Source organism: Hyaena hyaena, unplaced genomic scaffold (genome assembly GCF_003009895.1).
Source record: "Hyaena hyaena isolate Hyena2069 unplaced genomic scaffold, ASM300989v1 scaffold_859, whole genome shotgun sequence".
NCBI classification, from domain to species: domain Eukaryota; kingdom Metazoa; phylum Chordata; class Mammalia; order Carnivora; family Hyaenidae; genus Hyaena; species Hyaena hyaena.
This window is the reverse complement of record NW_024081492.1, coordinates 480,267-499,742: the sequence shown is the minus strand read 5'-3', so window position 1 is coordinate 499,742 and position 19,476 is coordinate 480,267. Positions and strand designations below refer to the sequence as shown.

Here is a 19,476-nt window from a genome sequence, read left to right as displayed (position 1 = left end):
TCCCACCAGACAGGAAAATTTACCATTCCTTCAGCACACTTTCCATTTGCTTTCTTTTTCTATATATCTGTACAGATGATACCATCAACCTGGGCTATCCCCACCCCCAACTGCTTGCCCTCTCTCCTTCCTCTCATAAAACCCAATCAACATCATGGCCAGGGCCTTCATAAGCCTCTCCTCTCTGGAGGACGTTATCAGATTAGACTCTGTGGGAAGCTATGCACACCATGCTGCCCTCGGCCTCATCTTCAGCAAATGCAGCCAGCTGATGGAAGCAGCCTTCCTTTCAGACCTCCACAAGCTCTCAGTCCTTCTCCAGTGCACACATAGGGAAACTATCACCAGTCGATGGGAAAGATGTACAAGACGATACCTTCCTCTGGGTTCCCCCAAAAGCAGACTCTCAGTCAAGGATTTGGTTATACATAGTTATTTAGAGGTGACCCTTGCACATGCTGTGAATGAGGAAGGCAATGAGACCAGGGAAGGAGGGGAGCCCAAGATGGTGACATTATCAAGTGGGTGGTGACTGCTCAGGACACCTGGGGCCCAGTTCTGCCACAGACCTGGGGAGCTTGCACAGTACATACCTCAAGGCTGCAGCTTGTTGGCCTGGGAAGGGGTGCCCAAGACAGAAGCCTTTGACTATTCTTTGAAAAAGTTCTCCTCCCTGCTTCCAGGGTAGTACTGGATAAAGACATCATGAAAGACTTGGCCAGTTGTCCAATCCTTTATGTGATGAAATTGGGGAGGCAAGGAAAGACAGGGATTTCATGATCCCCCAAGTGATTTTCTAAGCTAAAGCTGTTCCAAACAGACTGCACTGAGTTCTCCTGATCAATGAATGGGAAAAATGAGGGCAAGCTGGGAAGATTTCACCTTGAAGACCAAATGACACTACAATCTGGAAATTACCATGAGGGGACAAGGGTTCACAGATTAAGCCTGAAGTTCATCCATCTGGCCCTGGAAATTGCAAGGTTTCTAGCCACTCTATGAGAGGTCTCTGATCTAGTATCTTCCCTCTACAGGCCTAATGCCTCTGGCTGGCATGCTCTTGTCCAGTGATTAGAGCTGGAGGAAGCCCTCCAGCCTCTCTGATAAGAAACCCCTCTACTTCCTGAAACTTCTCTGCTGACAACAGGCTAGATCTGGAGAGACCTGGCCTTTGCAGTTCCCAGTCATTTTGATTTTTTAAAATGTTTATTTATTTATTTTGAGAGAGAGAGAGAGCAGAGGGAGAGGGAGAGAGAGAATCCCAAGCAGCCTCTGCACAGTCAGTGCAGAACCCATGTGGGGCTCAATCCCATGAACCCTGACACCATGACCTGAGCTGAAATCAAGAGTTCGACCCTTAACCAACAGGGTTGCCCAGGTGTCCCAGCCCTCAGTCATTTCTTGTCTATCCTTCCTTCCCCACCCTCTGGCCCTTCCTGTACACATAGGATGTCTTACATGCTTAAGAGATGCTTTCCAGTGCTTTCCTCTTTTGAACTTCTCTTTGACCTCAGGTGAATAAATTTTAGTTCAAATAACCATCCCATGGCTTTCACATATCCCTCCCCTCCCATGTTGTTCAGTGTGGATCAGAAACCATGAAAAATGTCGTTTCCTGTCTACTTCTCAAACCCAGGAAACTGACAGCTTCCATGGGCCACCACTGGTGGGGAGGGGCACAAAGGTAAGGAGAGGGAAGGCCCCACAGAGCAGGCCTGTCCCACATCCCTCTCAGCACCCAGAGCTGGAGACTTTCCAGCACTGACTGGTGCCCATGTTTACCCAGACTTTCCCAGACCTTGTGTCCCAATTTCTGGTTCTGAAGAAACAACAACTACGGTCTGCATCTAATGTTCCCTTTGTTTTGTACAGACTTTTCAGTGCCCTTGGAAGGTGGGGCTTATGATAGACTGGCTGGTAATGGACTGAGATGGGCTGAGACAAAGGCTCTGGTGGGCAGAATGCCCTTGACAAACCTGTGCAGAATGACACATTCACTGAGCACCTATTCCTGGCAAGTGGTGTGCCTTGCACTTTACACCCACTATCCATTTTTGTCCTCCCAGAAAGCCATCATTGCCATTTTATAGACAAGGAACCCAAGGGGCAGAGGATTAGATTCCAACTCAAGGATCCACAGCTGGAAAGCTGCAGAGAAGAGCCACCCACACAGCAAATGCAGGCCTGGTAACACCCCTCTCTGTTGTTTTCCTAGCTTCTTGCATCTATTTGCAATCTCACTCTGCTAGGTGGCCTCTTCCTTCTTGGGACTTCCTCCAAGTAGGGGATCTGATCAGATCTGTATACTGTTATCACACACCAAGCGAAAAGCTAGGCTGTTTTTTTTTTCCCTTTACATTTCTCTGTGTATCTGCAATGGGGCCTTTCCACACTGGCCAGTTCAGTGTTTAAATGTGACCATCCTATTGCCCTCCTACCCCTAGAGAACGAGAGACAGGACTGGTTTGCTAAGTTACTTTACGGATCACAACAGCCATTACCCTCGAGAAACTGAAGCCACCTGTGATGGGTGCCATGCAAGGCAATCATACATAGGGACTACTTATAATCAATGAGGAGCAGAGGTGGGTACAGAAATGGGACTGAGGGACTTCAACACTGGCATGTTGAAGCCAGCTACTTTACGTCCTGCCCTTCAGACTTCCTATATGAGGAATAATGTGGTTTTTAGTAAAAATGGGGCTGAGGGCAGCATGTGAGGGAGTGAAGGCCAGCAGTCTGCATCTGCAAGGTATCCACACTTGTGCCAGTTCTGTCCTCTCTGTTGCTCTGCTGCTTCATCCATGAGCTAACCCAGGGCTCGTGATAGGACTTGACCAAGGGTACCATGTCAGTAAGTGATATGCTATGTTTTGAATCCAGGCATTTTCCTTGTCACTCAACAGACAGCAAGTGGGTATGTAAATGACCATGAATGAATGGACCCACTAGGCTTCAGGTTTTGGTTTGTGAAGGGTCTTGGCAGAGGACTAGATGCCTTGTCAACCCCGGGACCTGGCTAGAGCCCTTGGAGAAGACTGTGCTGGACACTATGCCCTTGGGTAAGGTGGCCCACAGAGCCTAGTGCTGACTCAGGAAGGGCTGGGGCGCTGTCCGAAGTCCTGGCCAAGCAGGCCACTGCTGGACTTCCTCATGAATCTGAATGTGGCGGACTGGTCAGTGGCAGAAATAAGGGTGAGTGTGATGAGGAGCGGTGGGAAAGGCAGAGAAGAGTCAGTTCAATGTTCTCAAATCAAACAACAAAATTCTTAATTGGTGGTTCACAGCAATGTGGAAAAAATAACCAGTTTAAGTATTCCCCCAGGAAGCTTCTCCTGACATGGATCCCACTCTGGCTATTTATTCATTACTGCTCCTGTATGAAAATATGGACTGGGCTAGTGATGAGATTATAACAGTTATTTCAAAGAGCTAATGCACGATTTTTTTTTAAAGTAGACTTCACACCCAACACAGAGCCCAATACAGGACTTGAACTCACAACCATGAGATCAAGACCTGAGCTGAGATCAAGAGTCAGATGCTTAAACGACTGAGCCATCCAGGTGCTCCAAGCTAATGCACAATTTGCAGAGAAGGATACATAGATTTTATTTTCCTCTTAAAGCTGCATTGTCTTTTGACAAAAGTCACAAGAAAAATTTCTTTGAAAATTTGAGCTGGAGGCCCGGGATATCCTCTTTCCCTCCATGCAGTGAGACTTCCTTCATAGTCCCATATGCCTATGTCTGAGACTGTCTTAGGAGCAGACCCTGAGACAGAGATCTGAATTCCAGCAGTTTATTTGGAGGTGATCCCACAATGGGACAGGAAGAAGACAAGTCAGAGAAGGGGCTGATAAAGTAGGCTCAGATATGCTGGTGCCCCTCTGAGAGACAGTGTAGAATATGCATCAGCATTGTCCATGGATGCTTGTCTCACTGTTGAGGGCTGTCCTAAACACTTTAGGGATGACCCTTAACCCTTCTCAGCTCTACACTGGCCAAGTCAGTGTGTTCATGGTACCAGAGAAGGCCCTAGACAGAGTCACAGGTGCATCAAGAAGCCATCTGCATGTGTGGTGTGGTGATGCCCAATGTCTGCTCCACCCTGCATGCTGCATCTCTATGATCCTCCAAGAACCTCTTATGTAGAAACTATAAAAAAAGAGGTGCAGGTGTCTGCAGGAATAGGAATGAGAGATCATGACTTCCTCATGCATCAGTGGCATCAGCACTGAGCAGCAGGGCATCAGGTGGAAGTAGCAGAAGAGACACTCTGTGCATAGGCATAAAGGTCCAGACAGACTGTATGGGGACTTGCATTCTGAATCCAGCATGGTAAGGCCCAAACGTTAAGATTTCAACCATAGTTACCTGCATTGTAACATGTTCTTGTAATAAGCCTGATTCCACCATATTAGAAGCTTCTTTGTCTCATTTACAAAGGACATTACCAGATGACCTTGGCTGTAGAGAACATGACTCAGGGACAGCCCTGTCTCCAGACCTGCTAAGGCAGCAGTTTTATTTGAGGGAAGTTCCTAATGTTTACAAACGATCTCATCACCCCCTACTTATGCACTATACACACACTGTTATTTCACCAAGTGTTGTTTGCTGTGGTTCTAAAGCAGTCTGGTCTGATTATTTTAATCTTCCTAAGGAAGGGGTCAGCCTGGGGACAAGGAAAGTATCATCATCTGGGCATCTGGAAATGGGAGGGCTCAGTCCTAGCACTCCCACAGTGTGACTCTTGGTGGTGTGTATTTTAGTATCTCTGGGCCTCGATTTGCCTACTAGCCATCTGAAAAATGGCCTGGGATTCCTCTTCATTGTTCCCTCCAGTCTAATCTCAGGGTACGGTTAGTGCACACAGCAGGTGTCTTAATAAGTGTTATCAGGATGAAGAATGCCAAAGGAAGCAAGACCTTAGACAATGACTGGGATGGAGCACATCAGCCTTGTCCAGCTGGCTCAACAGGTTAAGAAAAGAGTGTTCAGCAGCAGCTGATCTGGCCTCTGTGAGGCTGAGCAAATGCCCCACCTGGCCGGCACAGATTCTAAGACCCCAAACACGCTTGAGAAATGGTGTTTTCAGAACAGCTGAAGCTGTCCAAGACAAGAGTATACAAAGACAGGGTGGCACATTGGAATAGAAGGCTCTGCCCAGTGCTTCTTGGCCTCAGTTTCCTCATCTATAAAACAAGGTGGGGCTGCTAGTGCCTTTTGCAGAGCTAACGGCAGTGCTGATGCCATCCCGACTGCCTCCCATTTGAGTGGACTTCCTCCCACTCAAATCCAAAGAACCAGGTGCATCTTAGTCAAGATGGGAATTGGATGACCAGCCATCTTTGGGACTCTAATTTAATTTTCCTTGGTTGTTGGTTAGATTTTGCATAAGGGCCCAGGGTGGAGATTTAGGTCTGGGTTCAGATCCCACCCACATCACTCACAGGTCATCCTTTCCTCTCTCAGAGCCCAATTGCCTTCATCTGTAAAATGGGTATGTTAACGCCAGCCCTGCAGGGTCGCTGGGAAGGGTGTGGGCAATATATATGATATACCTCTCACCATCTTCCTGGGCCATCTATTCCAATTCTTCATAACTGTAGCAATGATCAGATGCTGGTCTGGCCTTGGGCCAAGGACATGTTTTTTCTTGGTCTTAGTGGTGAAAACCACCTATGCCAATTCCTGCCTGCTTTGTTCTGGCATCTGTTTCTCCAGGATGGTGTATAGTCCAAGGGAGCTTCATGAATGTATGTATCTCTAGGTACATGCTTCCGTGTTGAGGCTGTGTTGGAGCCAAATGGCCCATGTGGTGTGCTGGGAATAGCTACACATCCAGTGAAGGGTTTCTTCAAATACCTTCAAAATCCTCAAAGTCTCTTTCTGTCTCTCTCTTTCTCTCCCCCAATTTTCCTTTCAGTACATCTTGCCAGCCTGGGGGAGCCAGTAAAGGCAAGCAGTGCTGTTCCCATAGAAACCACAGAGCCCGGACCAGAGTAGATTCCCCTTTCCAAGGCAACAGCAGTCAGCCGACATGCTTCTCCTGGCTGGTTTCCCGAGGCCGGAGTTTGATGAGTCCAAATGGAGGTTTGCAAGGGATAGAGAGTATTTTGTCTCGTTTGGGGGAAAAGATGCAGCAGAGACATTCATGGCATCTAGAGACATACTGATCTTATGTGGATCAAATGGAGCCACCCAAGAGGAAGATCTAAAACCACAGCTACCTTAACATGTCTGAGCAAAAGTAATCTGGGCCGCTGCAACCTTCAGAGCATTGATCTGTCATCCCAGGGCCCTTTTCATAACAAACCACCTAGTGCATCTTGATTGGCCTCTTGAGGGATGCCTCAAGAATTTAGGGGCCTAACATCTGTCCAGGTGTTCGGTCCCATAAAACCTTCTCTGCTCCCTCTTCCCCTGGAACATTGGGAGAACACTTCAGTCGGCTGTGGTAATACTTGGCCTCCCATGGAGCCTTCTAGACTCATTTTGTGGCACCCTTATCCTGTGAAAGTACTCAAGTGGTTTTCCAGCCAAACTGCAGTCACTCGCTGCCTGTGTGTACCTTTGATTCCTACCCTGTGAGCTACCTGTGGACAGGAACCCTGCCTTTTTCTCTCTCTGGGGCCAGCACCCACTGGGTCAGGGTCCATGAAAGAGAAAAGTAAATACCAAGTAAAGACAAGTGTGAATAAACTTAAAGGGACATTTCTCCCAAGGGGATGGGTTTTGTATAAACACAAGACAGAATTATTAACTAAGAAATTACATAGAAGAAAGAGTTTAGTAAAATTTCCAGCAACTGGAAGCAGCCACCCAGGCTGTTCACAAATGCCCTATCTCTACTTGTTGGGGGACTTGGAAAGAACATACTTCTAGGTTCCCTTTAAGGGTAGGTGGGGCCATGCAGCTTGCTTTGGTCAATGAAATGGGAGAAAATGACAACTGTCACATTTCCAGGCAGGCTTTAACAGCCAGTATCTGATTCACCACTTTGCATTTTCTTGTCTAAATATTCATGGACTCATAAGTCAGGATGCATCTTCTATCAGCTTGTGTCCCTGAACGACTGATAGCAGAATCCCACCCTTCTAATATGCACATTTATACATGTAGTGTGAGTAAAACAATAACACATTTATTCTCTTAGCCACTGAGATTTGGGGCTATTTGTTACCCAGCATAGCCGAGCCTGTCCTGAGCAATACAATAGCTAATATGGTGCTCAGCATCCCAACTGTATTCTGCAAATGAGGCCTCGCCTCAGCAACTTTTGGTTTCTTCGGTCTTCTCCACTAGACTGGGGGTAAGCAATTAAGGTTGAGGGAAATTTATTCTTCTCTTCTCTTTATCCCCAGTGCCTAGCTTGGTGCCTGGCACAGATCAGTCATTTAATTAAGAGTGTTTGTTGATTAAATGAACACACATGTCATAACTGAAGGCCCTAGGACAAAATTATCCACAAAAGAATGTGTGTGAAAATGGATATATTCTCAACTTAACTTTCTAAATATTTAGTCTCTGGAAAAGTTTCAGAGACATTTTGGTGCCTTCCTCTTGTGCTCAGTGAGGTTCAGCGAGCCACAAAAGTGCAGAGGGGGTGGGATATATGTGGCAAAGGGAGGGTGCAGAGTGTCCCAGAGAACTGCAGGCTGCTTTGAGGTCATCTTTGGAATCTGTGTCTCAACAACACTGGAAAATGTATTAACAAATCAATCGTGTGCAAATAAACACATACTCATTCAGCCCTTAGCATGCTCTGGGCCAGGTACCATACTCAACCTTAGTTACACAAAGGCGCTGAGGAGTCCCCAGTTGAGTGGACCAAAGTGTAGGCTGGGGGCCAGGGAACACTCAGCTCTGTAGGCAATCATCCCAATATTTACAGATGGAACTAATCTTTATAGAATATTGTAAATATATATTTATCACTTTTGCAATGTTTCTATGATAGATAGGAATCTTTATCCTCAATTTACAGATAAGCAAATCAAGACCCAAAGAAGGCAGGTAATCAGCTAAAGTTCACACAGACAGTAGTGGAGGAACTGAGATCATGACTGGGGTCTTACATGTTGATTTTTCTGTATTAGCAAGGGCAAATTGATCTTTTTTTCCTTGACTTTTAAGGGCACAACATCTTCCTTTTGAAAGCCAGAAACAAAGTCTGGATTTAAAGGATTGATATGTGCATGGAAAGAAGACTGTGAACAGGTCATGGTAACCAAGAGCCTCAGTGTAGGGTTATCAAATTGTCAATCAAAAAGATCCTACCAATCAAATTTGCTGAGAAAGTCTGTCTGAGCCAATACCTACGTGGTGATATTTGTTTACCACAGGCAGCCAGGGTTTTACAAGAGCTGAGGACCTAGACCTGAAGCCCTCCTTCACCACTTATGAGTCCTGTGGCCTTGGGGATGTTCCTTAACCTCCTTCAGTCTTTATTTCTTAATGCATAAAATGCGAGGATGAAAACAATACCAGTTTATGTAATTATGAGGATTGATTGTGATGCTATTTACAAAATATGTAGCACCTAGAATCAGGTAAGTAATTATCAAATGATAGCTCCTTTTACCTTATTAAAATATAGCAGAGAGGGAGAAATATGGACAAGGGAGTTTTCCCAAGACATCAATGCCCTGCCTACACTCCAGGGGTCCTATCACTTTTATGCAAAGGAGATACCAGCATTTGCATTTCTTAGTCTAAGGACTTTTTCCAAAGCTGAGATAGGGTTCTCTGCCCAGACACTACATGCCAGGGGATTAATACTGCTCTTTCCTCCAGGCACAGCCTTCAACCAAAGTCTGATGACAGGTAGGTGTATAAACACCTCAGCTCCCTCACCATCTGGGTAGGAGACCTCTCAGGTGCGTCCTTCATCATTTGCTAGCATTCACAGCAGGATTAAACTCCAGTTGCTCCCCATGAAAACTGGCTTTATAACCCTCTTTTGATTGGCCACCTTCCCTTCCCTATCTCACTTCTTGACTCTTCTCCCTGGATCATTTCCCAAATAAACTTGTACTCGAATCTGCCCAAGGACTTACTTCTGATGAACCCATATTTAAACAAGGGAAGCTAAGAATTTTGTACTTTTGCACCTCTCCATTTAAACAAAGGTTAGTTTTTCCAGCAAAGGGCTCATCCATATTCAAGTGAATTTCCCCCCCAATGATGGCAACAGTCATCAATGGCCTTATTTCTATGCATTTACAGGGAAATGATGCATCTTGCTTTGTTGACAGCAGCACAGAGACAGCCAGCCCCTGAATGCAGGTTGGAAGACTGTCTGCCCCTCTTTGATGGTGCTGAAGTTGATCCAACACACCCATGAGAAGCTCCTTGATTCCACTTCAGAGCTCTTTTTCTCATATCCATATTGGCAGAAGATTTAAAAAAAAAAAAAAAAAAAGCATCCCACAAGCTTTTCTCCTGGAAGGGAACAGACATTCTTTGCAACTAAAGAACCTCAATCATTAGTTACCAGAGACTTTTGGCCTGGCAAGGCACTGAAATGTAATTTGATGAACTGGAAACATATTTCTTTATCAATAATAAAAAGTCATGGCATCAATGTTGCTCATGTCTCCAAGCCAGTAGCTACTGTAGAAAATACAGTGATCCTGTGATTAATGTAGTGTTCTGAGGCCACAAACATGGCAACACATAGAAGAAGGCCTATCTATAGGGACAAGAGCCTATTTGTTGCTCATGTAGGATTACCATAACTGTGTCAGTAGTGAATCCTCAATAAAGAATATGGAAATTTTATGGAAATAGCCCTGTGGTGTTCATGCCCTTAATGGTCTGCTCTGTTCTTCAAAATGGCCCTTGGTGCCCATGTCAGAGAATGTGTGGATGGATGAACTGGGGTCTGACATAGGTGTTGAATCTCTCATGCTCTCATGTCTTTTTACTGATCCAGAAAAAAGCAGACCAACAAGCTGATGTGCACAGAAACCCACTAAATAGCTCCTTAAGAAGACACACATGGTTGGGGCACCTGGGCGGATTAGTCTAAGCATCTGACTGCAGCTCAGGTCATGATCTCACAGTTCATGGGTTTGAGCCAAAATCAAGAGTCAGATGCTTAACTGACTGAGCCACCCAGGTGCCCCTAGAAGGATCTCAATACAGTCTCCTGAAGATATCAAATATATTCAAGCAGATGTATTAGGTTGTTACACACTTTTAATATAATAGCTTGAAATCTTGTCTATAATAATGAAATAAATATCACAGTTAGTTGTAGGAAGAGATGTAAATAAGTAGAAAAACTACTGGCTAATTCAGCCGGCAAAATACAAGCTGTGTTTACCCCTCATTTCGTACTTGGCAAACTCTGCCTCTCCTTGGAAGAAAAGTTAAGATGTTACCTGGAAGAAATCATTCTCCCTTTTATGTTACCATATATTAAATATTAAATACCTATGGTTTGGGGTCAAAACACTCAAGAATCTTCTAATTACATCTGAAACTTTTTTAAGGGTAGAACTTTTTTGTTGGATCACTAAGTTTGTACATCCAAAGTTTAGATTTCAAATATGACGGCTCCACCTGAATGGAATATAAGAATATAATTAATCCAAGACTAAAAGTAGTTTTCTTGTGTCAATTTTTCCTTCATTTCTTTTGGCCCATCATTGAGCTGTGCTGATGGTACATTATAGTTCTGAATGAAACAGACTAAATTCCTCTGCCTTTACAATGTGCTCTGATCTCCAAACTAGGCTTTTAAGGGTATAAATCAAGAGTAGAAACAAGAAAGGGGGGTGCCTGGGTGGCTCAGTCGGTTAAGCATCCGACTTCTGCTCAGGTCATGATATCACAGTTTGTGAATTCAAACCCCGCATTGGGCTCCATGCTGACAGCTCAGAGCCTGGAGCCTGCTTTCCATTCTGTGTCTCCCTCTCTCTCTGCCCTTCCCCTGCTTGCACTCTGTCTCTCTCTCTCTCAAAAATAAATAAACATTTTAAAATCTGTACTTTGAGGAATGTCTCTGCTCTTCACTCATGATACTTTTGTGTTTCTTCCCCTCCCCCAGGTGATAGGACAGTCACACCTTTAGCCTTGCTTGAGGAAGCCATTTTAGAAGTCCCTGTTTATACTCTCAGTAATTATTGATGTTGTCAGACATTTAAAATTGTATGTATCTCATTGGTGTGAAATGGGATTTTATTTTAATTTGCATTTCCCTGAATATTAGAAAGTTTGAGCATCTTTCCACCTAGTATTAGCCACTTAGGTTCTTTTTCTGTGAAATGGCCTGCTCCTCTAGTAAATTATTTTTCATTATTTTCAATAAGAATGCATCTATTTAAATGCATTTATTAAAATCTTTAATGTACAAAAATAAATAAATAAATAAACATAAAAAATTTTCAAAAAGCAAGATATCTCAAGAAGGCCACTGTGTTGTCTTGTAGTTAGCAGAGCAAGACTGGTTACAGTTTGAAGCAGGCAAGATTAAAGCAAAATAATTTAGAATCTACTTGACGTGTGTCTTGTCATTCTTGATGATATATCTGACTTTACAGATGATGTACTAAGGAGACTCTGGATTCTGTTGTCTTCCTTGGAAGAGGGCTGAATTTGTTTTAGTAGGGCAGTAGATTACTGGAGGGTCATATCTAGTGCTGGTTTTAGGCTTTTCTCTAACAAAGTCTGTTCCGGTTGTGCTCTCAATCCTGGGATGTGGTCCCCATAGGATCTGAATGGGAAGTCTGAGCCATTTACCAAGCCCCTTAAAACACTGGGGACTTGAACTCTAAAGTCTGTCTCTCCAGAGCTGTGGCTCTGAAATCTTTACTTAGCAATTCCAGCCTTTTAGCTGTTGTGTCCCCCACTCCCCACTACATGGTGTCCCCCTCAGCATGGACAATTCAGGGGTCAGTCAGAACATCAGGGGAATTTATATGTATGCTTTAGGGCTCCCCTGCTGTCAAGCCTCTCTTTCTGGGATGCCTCCCAATTTCTAGATCTTCCAGTAGCTAGAAAAAAGTCTAATCTCATGTGCCTCAGGCCAATAACATCACTGTTTTCTGTTTTAGCTCTATCCTCCATGCACTCCACACACTATGGAGATTCACAGAGGAAGAGCTGATAGGTATGGTTTCCTTCTTTCAAGTTTCATACTCCTTCCAGTTTCTATTGGCTTTTTTCACTTTTCAGAGCTTTTAAACAATTGTTTTTTTGTTATTTTGTCCAGAGTCCATAATTATTCCTACTGGAACATTAATCCAACAAGCTACTCTACCCTGAATGGGAGTCAAAAGTCCAGAGTATACTCTATGTCATCACCTGGGGCAGAAAATTTACAGTAAAACTCAGTTCACATTAAAGGTTCCAAAAACTTGCTGTTAGTCACATTAAGTTCTCCATGGAACTAATGCAGCCTGAAGTAACCATGCAGCCCAGTGCATGGTAAATAAGGACTCGGGGAAAGTGAAGGTCAGTGGCGAAGGTCAGATTTGATAAAGGGCTAGGAGGTAATCTAACTGCATAGTAACTTCTATCAATAAACCAAAGATTAGACAAAGAGGGTCCTCAATACAGTTGGAGCTTACCAGATGAGATGCTACATAATCCCACAGCCCTCAACTACAAATATTTGAAGGTCAAGGCAACCTAAAAAAGCATCTGTGGCAGTCCTGATGTCTCTGACAGGTGATATCCAAAGGCTCAGAGGCAAGAATGTATGCTAGGGGACAAATGATATTGGAAACCAGTTACCGCCAAGGGAACAAAATCATGTTCTACTTCTTTCGGAGTCTGGAGGTTCTCTTACATGTTTCCCATAAAGTGTCAAATTTTGACATTCTACATGAAGTTGGCAAATTGAAAATCACAGCAACAGAAGGTAGGTGTTTAATAAGTGCCTTTCAAGTCCAGACAAATTTGTGAAGCTTCAGAAATAGGAAAGAAAGGTAGGCAGAAAATATAAAATTTCTGACTAAATCTGGCCATTACAACAAGCACATAAACATATTAGTGTTTTTGATCCATTTATCTGTTGATGGACACTTAGGCTCTTTCCATGTTTAGCAACATGGATGGACCTTGAGGGTGTTATGCTGAGCGAAATAAGTCAGGCAGAGAAGGACAAATATCACATGTTTGCACGTATAGGAGGATTAGGAGGAACTTGACGGAGGAACAAGGGGGAGAAGAAGGGCGGAAATGGTGGGGGAAAGGGAGAGAGGCAAACCATGAGAGACTCTTGAATGCTGACAAAAACTGAGGACTGATGGATGTGGGGCGGAGGGGGGGATGGGCATGGAGGAGGACACTTGGGATGAGCACTGAGTGTTATGTGGAAACTAATTTGACAATAAACTATTTGTAAAAAGAAAACATATTAGTGTTTAACTTTTTTAAAAGAAGAAAAATAAAATCCTGCTAAATTCCTGAATTCATGAAGAACAAAATAATAAGCACTGCAATTTCTGTTCAAAGGAAGAGGAAAGGTATATACAAAAGAGGAGGGAGGGGTTCCACTCTGTTCTTGCCCCAGAACCCCATCATATTCCCTGCTACATGCTAATGACATTTTGGTCCCCTGTCAGAACTTAGGATTTTGTGTCATTGCTGGCTAGCTTATGTCTTTCTAGGTGCTTGCATGTCATTGTAAGATTGTTGGAACTGAAAACACATTCAAAGAAATCCTTAAAGAAACCAACATAATTATTTTGAGACAAAAAAAATGTGGAGGCAACATAAACCTTGTGATGCATTAACCTTGGTCATCACATCACAGAAGCCAGATGCAAATGTACATATTTACTACATAAACCAGGACAAATCTTGGGCTCATTTCAGAAGAGGCCAGTCAGAGATAATGAAGACCCCTCTTGCTACTCCAACGCCCAAAGACACGTTTCACATATACTCAAAGATGGTGGCATGCAGCTCACCTGATCTGCTTGGAGAGTGAGTTCGTGCAATGGGTGGGTAAAAGGACTTAGCAGATTTTCAAAGGCAGGAAGAGTTCACATCATTACTTCCTCCCATCTCTTCTCACATAAACATTGAATTTCAGGGCATTTCATATAGATCTAAGGACAAATCTATTAAAATAATTCTCTTAAGAATGACCCTTTTGATGTTTGAGAAACATGGTTTTGTTGTAGTTTCAGGGAGGAATACAAATAACTTTATTATCCTATGAGAGACTCCAATGTTTAAGTTTTCTTGTCATAGCTCAAATAAGCAGGACCAGACTGTCATGGTTATCTGCATAAAAAACCTTCAATCTCCTAGGTAACATTAAGATAAGGAGACAGGCAAAGGGGCTATTTTTCAGTCTGAAGATGGAAGCTACAAATCCCACGGGGGTCCTGCACTGAGGAAACAAGGTCCTGCCTCCTCACCTCCAAGGGTTGGCTGTCAAGTGCCTGTAGGTGGAAGGGCTGGTGAGAGCAGTGTTCTCTTTCCCTGAGTCTATGACACAGAATAAAATTGAGTGGCTTACTCTCAGTGATTTCAGGTGAATGGCTCTTTCCAAAGATACAGGGTTCCTTTGAGAAAGATTCAAGTACCAAAGAGACTCTGATTTCTTCATGATCACAGTTGCATCCTGTGAAGGATAGCATGCTTTTCAGGGACACAGATGTGCGCACAGATGTTTCCTTGTCAATTTCATTCAAAGACGCACAATGCAGTGGTTACATTTGCCAGGCTGCTCTAACTCTGGCCAGGATAACTAGGGAGTATACAACATAGCCTTGCTCTCGTGGAGTTTATAGACCCATTGAAGAAGCAAGAGTTAGGTACACAAACACACAAGTTGGAGGATTGTAAAAGGCAGGCTCTACCCCCCAAACAAGTATGTATGTATGTGCACACACATCTATCTATATGTGTATATATATTTATACACATATATGTATCATATACATGCTTATTGCTGCATAATGACTATTCCAAAAAGTAGTGGTTTAAGGCAACAGAACTTCTTTTACATTTCTGGGGGGTAAATAGCCCTTAGTTGGCTTCTCACACAATTGCAATGACTTAGCATTTGGAACTGGAAATGTGATTCCTACCCACTGCCTTTCTGACACCTGAGTTGGGGAGCCTCAAACACCTGGGAGGCTGGATCTGCTTGGGCTCCTTGACCTCTCTTTCTGTTTCAGTGTAGTTTATCCACATGGTCTTTCCTCGGGGTCTCTCTGGCATGAGGACTTCTCAGATGGTGGCTCAGAGCTACAAGGCACAAGTTTCAAAACAGAAAGCCAGAGGAGGAAGTTGCATGGTCTTTTATAATCTAGCCTGGGAAGTCACACAAAGGGTGGTTACTAAGGTATAGCAGACTTCAAGGGGGAGGAACAAGATTCTGGAAGAGCACTTGATCCTTTCGTTTATCACTGTGACCACTTTGGAAGATGCAATCTGCCACTACTTACCTCTATCTGAAAGTGAGAACTACATCTATGGCCACATTTACAACAATTCTTTATCTATATTAACATGAATCAGACAGTGAATGGTACTTGGGGTCAGGAAGAAAAATATCAGCATGAGCCAAAGCAGTGAAGACTGCATGGGTGAGTCAGATATGTGGAGCCTCAAAGAAGGAAGGGCTTACATACCTACAGAGGAAGCATTCCACGTGTACAGGAAGCAGAGACAAAGGTGTGGGGGTGGGAAGGAGTAAAGCCATTTCCTGTTCTAATGGGGTGGGTACTGTTCAATGTGTTTCTCCTTGAATGAACAGCCAAGTTCTTCAGGAGAAAAAGTAAGAGGTACTAATGTGTTAAACTATCACCATTTCCCTTACATGATCTTTCCTAATGCTCATGGCTATTCCCAGAGCTCTGCTTTGCAGAAGGGGCACTGAGGTTTAGGGGCGCCTGGGTGACTTTCGCTTGGGTCATGATCTCGTGGTTCGTGGGTTTGAGCCCCGCGTTGGGCTCTGTGCTGACTGCCAGCTCAGAGCCTGGAGCCTGTTTCAGTCTGTGACTCCCTCTCTCTCTGACCCTCCCCTGCTCATGCTGTCTCTCTCTCTCCTAGAAATAAATAAAACATTTAAAAAAAGGGGGGGGGCACTGAGGTCTAGCTCACAAAGCAAGAATGATCCTGGGGCCAGATCTAAGTCAAGTGCCCTTTCTACTGCACCCTAGTAGCCACGTTTTCACCGAGGCTCAGAGAAAGCAAGCACGTGCTTATGCAAAACCTAGCTTTGTTTTTGTTTTGTTTTGTTTTGTTTTTTCCCAAAGGAAAAGACTTCACCCAGAATCTAAGAAAGCACATGGGATTGCATTAAATTTCATGGTGAATTAGAACCCAGAATGGGACCCAAGACTAAAATTGGCCAGTTTTCCTGATTAGACATTTACTAAGCCTGGGGCTATAGAACATAACTTTGGCATGCGTTGGAATTCTGGTCCACTGCGGACCTTGTGGTGGATAGCTTTCTCCATCTAGGGCTTCCTACTTAGACAAAACGGATTCGTACCCCTTCCACCCAAAAGGAACTGGTTCAGAGTTCTGCCTTATTTAAGTGCTAGAAATGTCTACTTGCATCTTGACATGTCTTACAGGCTGAAAATAAACTAGGAGTAAACTCACATTCTCCTATTACCTAAGATAAATCCTGATGCAAAGCATGCTGGAACCTTTTGCAGCAACTCTATCTGTGCCCTGCAGCCCCCACCTTATCATTTACACATTTTAAGGTCATGAGATGTTGGTACCCCAGTATCTTCTTGGTGTGCTGGGACCCACAGGGTTAAAGGCAGAACAGAGTTGCTATCAGGATTCCCAAGAGACCCCAACTTACAACAGAGTGAGGTTTAGATACTGGGGAAGAACTGTCCTGGGGGTTAATCCTCCTGTTAACTCCTCTGGAAGTTGCTAGAAGAAAGTGAAGCAGTGTCCATGCTTTGAGCCCCTGGCTGCAGATCCCTTTGCCATTTTCCTCCTGTCCCTTCCTGAATGCTTTCACATCTGACAAGCCAGCACCTAGGGCTCCCTGGAGCTAATGTGGCTGCTGCAAGTTTATGCTTGACACGGCATCCTTCCCCTCTCTCCTTCTTCCTTGGTCCTACCTCTCACTCTCTACCAGTTTTTCCAGGGAGCACTTTCAAAATCATTTTTGCATGAACGCTCATGCCAGGCTCAGCTTCTGGGAACCCAGGCTAACCCAGGAACCACACAAATGCTGCTTCTTCCACAAACATTCCCTTGATCATCCCAAAGGAATCCTGCACTAAATCACCACAGAGATTGGGATCCAGACCACATGAGTGGAGGCTGGAGGGTGGGTGGTGGGCAGTAACTTGTTCTATGGGGACAGTATTGCACACTCTCCCTTCAAAAGACGGTCTCAAACAAGTCACATACATCACTCATCAGCCTGTCAGTTCCTAGGGGGTCTATTTGAGCTCAGTGGACCTGCATTTCTTTCTAATGAGATTCCAGCATGCCTACAGGTCCTTGCTGCATGGAGATGAGCTGGCTGGGGTTTAGGGCAAAATGATGCTAGATGGGCCTTGCTCTGGGAAATTGTCGGCAAGAAGGGGAGTAGGACAGGGGTGAGGCAGAGAATGGAGAAGCCCTGGAAACAACTACCTATGGCCAAAGTTTCCATCCCTAGTGCCAGGTGATGGGAGCCAGGGGTGTCCCAGGAGGATATCTGACTGGTCACAATCAAGAGGCAGCAGCGAGATTGTCTTCTTACAGAGTTTTCACTGGTCTTGAACACATTCCAGACGTTTCTGTGTCCTCCTGTCAGGTCATTTTTAAAAAACTGTTGTTACCAGAAAGCTCAGATCCAAATAGTCAAAAGAATAGAACCTGTGGTTATATCTTGGTCCACTGGAAGTGGACACAGACTCAGGTGACAACAGAAGACCCAGCCCCAAATCTGGGGTGCTGTGGAGGAGCTGGGCATTAGAGCCTCATGGTATGAAAGAAAGTGGCAGGTTGGGTTGGAGAATGGAAAAGCCTGGAATTTTTGTGACCATTTCGAGCTAACAGTAAGGCAAGAGCTTGAGGAAAGGCAAGAAACGTAAGTAATGGTCAGGGGCAAGACTAGGCACGTTCAAGGGAATAAAGTCTTGAAAACATCTTCCACACAAAAGGTATGGACCACACACATTCTGGGCAACCTTGCCTTTCCTGGGGGGAACTAGACAGCCATAAAATGGATGAAATCAGCTCTTTTTATGCCCGCATTTTTAACAAGCCTGGCTGAATAACTGAGGGGCTATGTCCATGGCTGGTGGTGCTGTATGCTGGGGAAAACAATAATGTCTGACCGGCTATGCGCTAGCTTATGCATCCACTCCCCTCCCCAACCCTCTATAAAACATGTCTAAAACCTGCTACGGTATAATGGCTTGGACAGGGAAGTGAATCTCACAGACTGATGGTGGCGCTGCCTTGTGAAGGTAACAAAAGCTTGTTGGTTTGATCACACCTTCTGTGTGAAGTCAAGCAGCACAACAGAGTGACTGTATACCACTGAAGTGGACAGTTTGATTCCTGCTCAGGATTTCCTTCACTGGGCTGGTGCACCCACCACCCAGTGCTGAGAATGCCTTCAGCTAATGGCTCCATGTGCATTCTCCAGAGAATTGCTTTGGGTGAATGCCTGATACCTCACCCTAAATGCCTTGAAGATTAAGTCTTCACGCCAAGAGTGAGGTGCAGCCAATGTCCTGCCTCAAGTTGGGACAGCTCCATGCTGCTATTCATGCACCATGGTCCCGTGGGATCAGGCTGAGACCAGTCTGCGGCTGAGAACACAGCTTTGCTGACTTGTCTTCCTGCCTAATCCTGCGTCTCTTGCTCCCGTTTCTCCTGAGAACTCTCGAGCAATAAATCCACTATACAAGGACCTCTGTCTTGGGGACTCCCATCTGAAACAGCCCCTTGGGCTGGCTTTTGTCCATAAGATTCCAAGGGAATGGGGCATCTCACTGAAATGGAAGATGTACACCAGCTGAGAAATGAGAGTCCCTGAGCACTCAGGCTTGCCTGAGCAAGTTCTGCCTCTTAATCCCTCCAAATCACTGTAGCCCAGAGCTGGACCAGGGGTTCTAGCTCTTTCTGTTCCAAGTTAAGGCCCGGGTCTGAGAAAAGTTGCCACCCAGATAGTGTGCCCTGGAAACTGACCCATAGCACAGAACCAGATTCAGATTTGGCACCACAGAACAATTTTCCTTCCCTCCAACCCCCCTGCAAACATCCGTGGAATAGTTAAAATTGGGTAGGATTTCCTTCCCCCAAACCTCCCTTTGAAGTTTGCAGATGGATTCTGGGAAGGTTTTATATTTTAATAAGAAGTTTATTTCCCAGATGATTCTGTCACTTGGAAGGTAATGAGTTTGGATGAAACCAGGCATCCTTGTTGCGATGCCCCAAAGATTCAGGTTTACAAAGCTTTCCTGGGCTAATTTTGTAGCTCTTGAAGACAGAGCCCTATCACCACAGGAGGGCTTCTTGACCACAGGGC

The 19,476-nt window shown here is 44.6% G+C and overlaps 1 protein-coding gene across 1 annotated transcript in view; it reads right to left on the bottom strand.

Moving 5' to 3' along the window:
• Positions 1-19,476, bottom strand: part of SLC24A3 (solute carrier family 24 member 3) — a 504,574-nt gene that overhangs the window by 197,658 nt on the left and 287,440 nt on the right. The gene's annotated exons all lie outside the window — the stretch shown is intronic.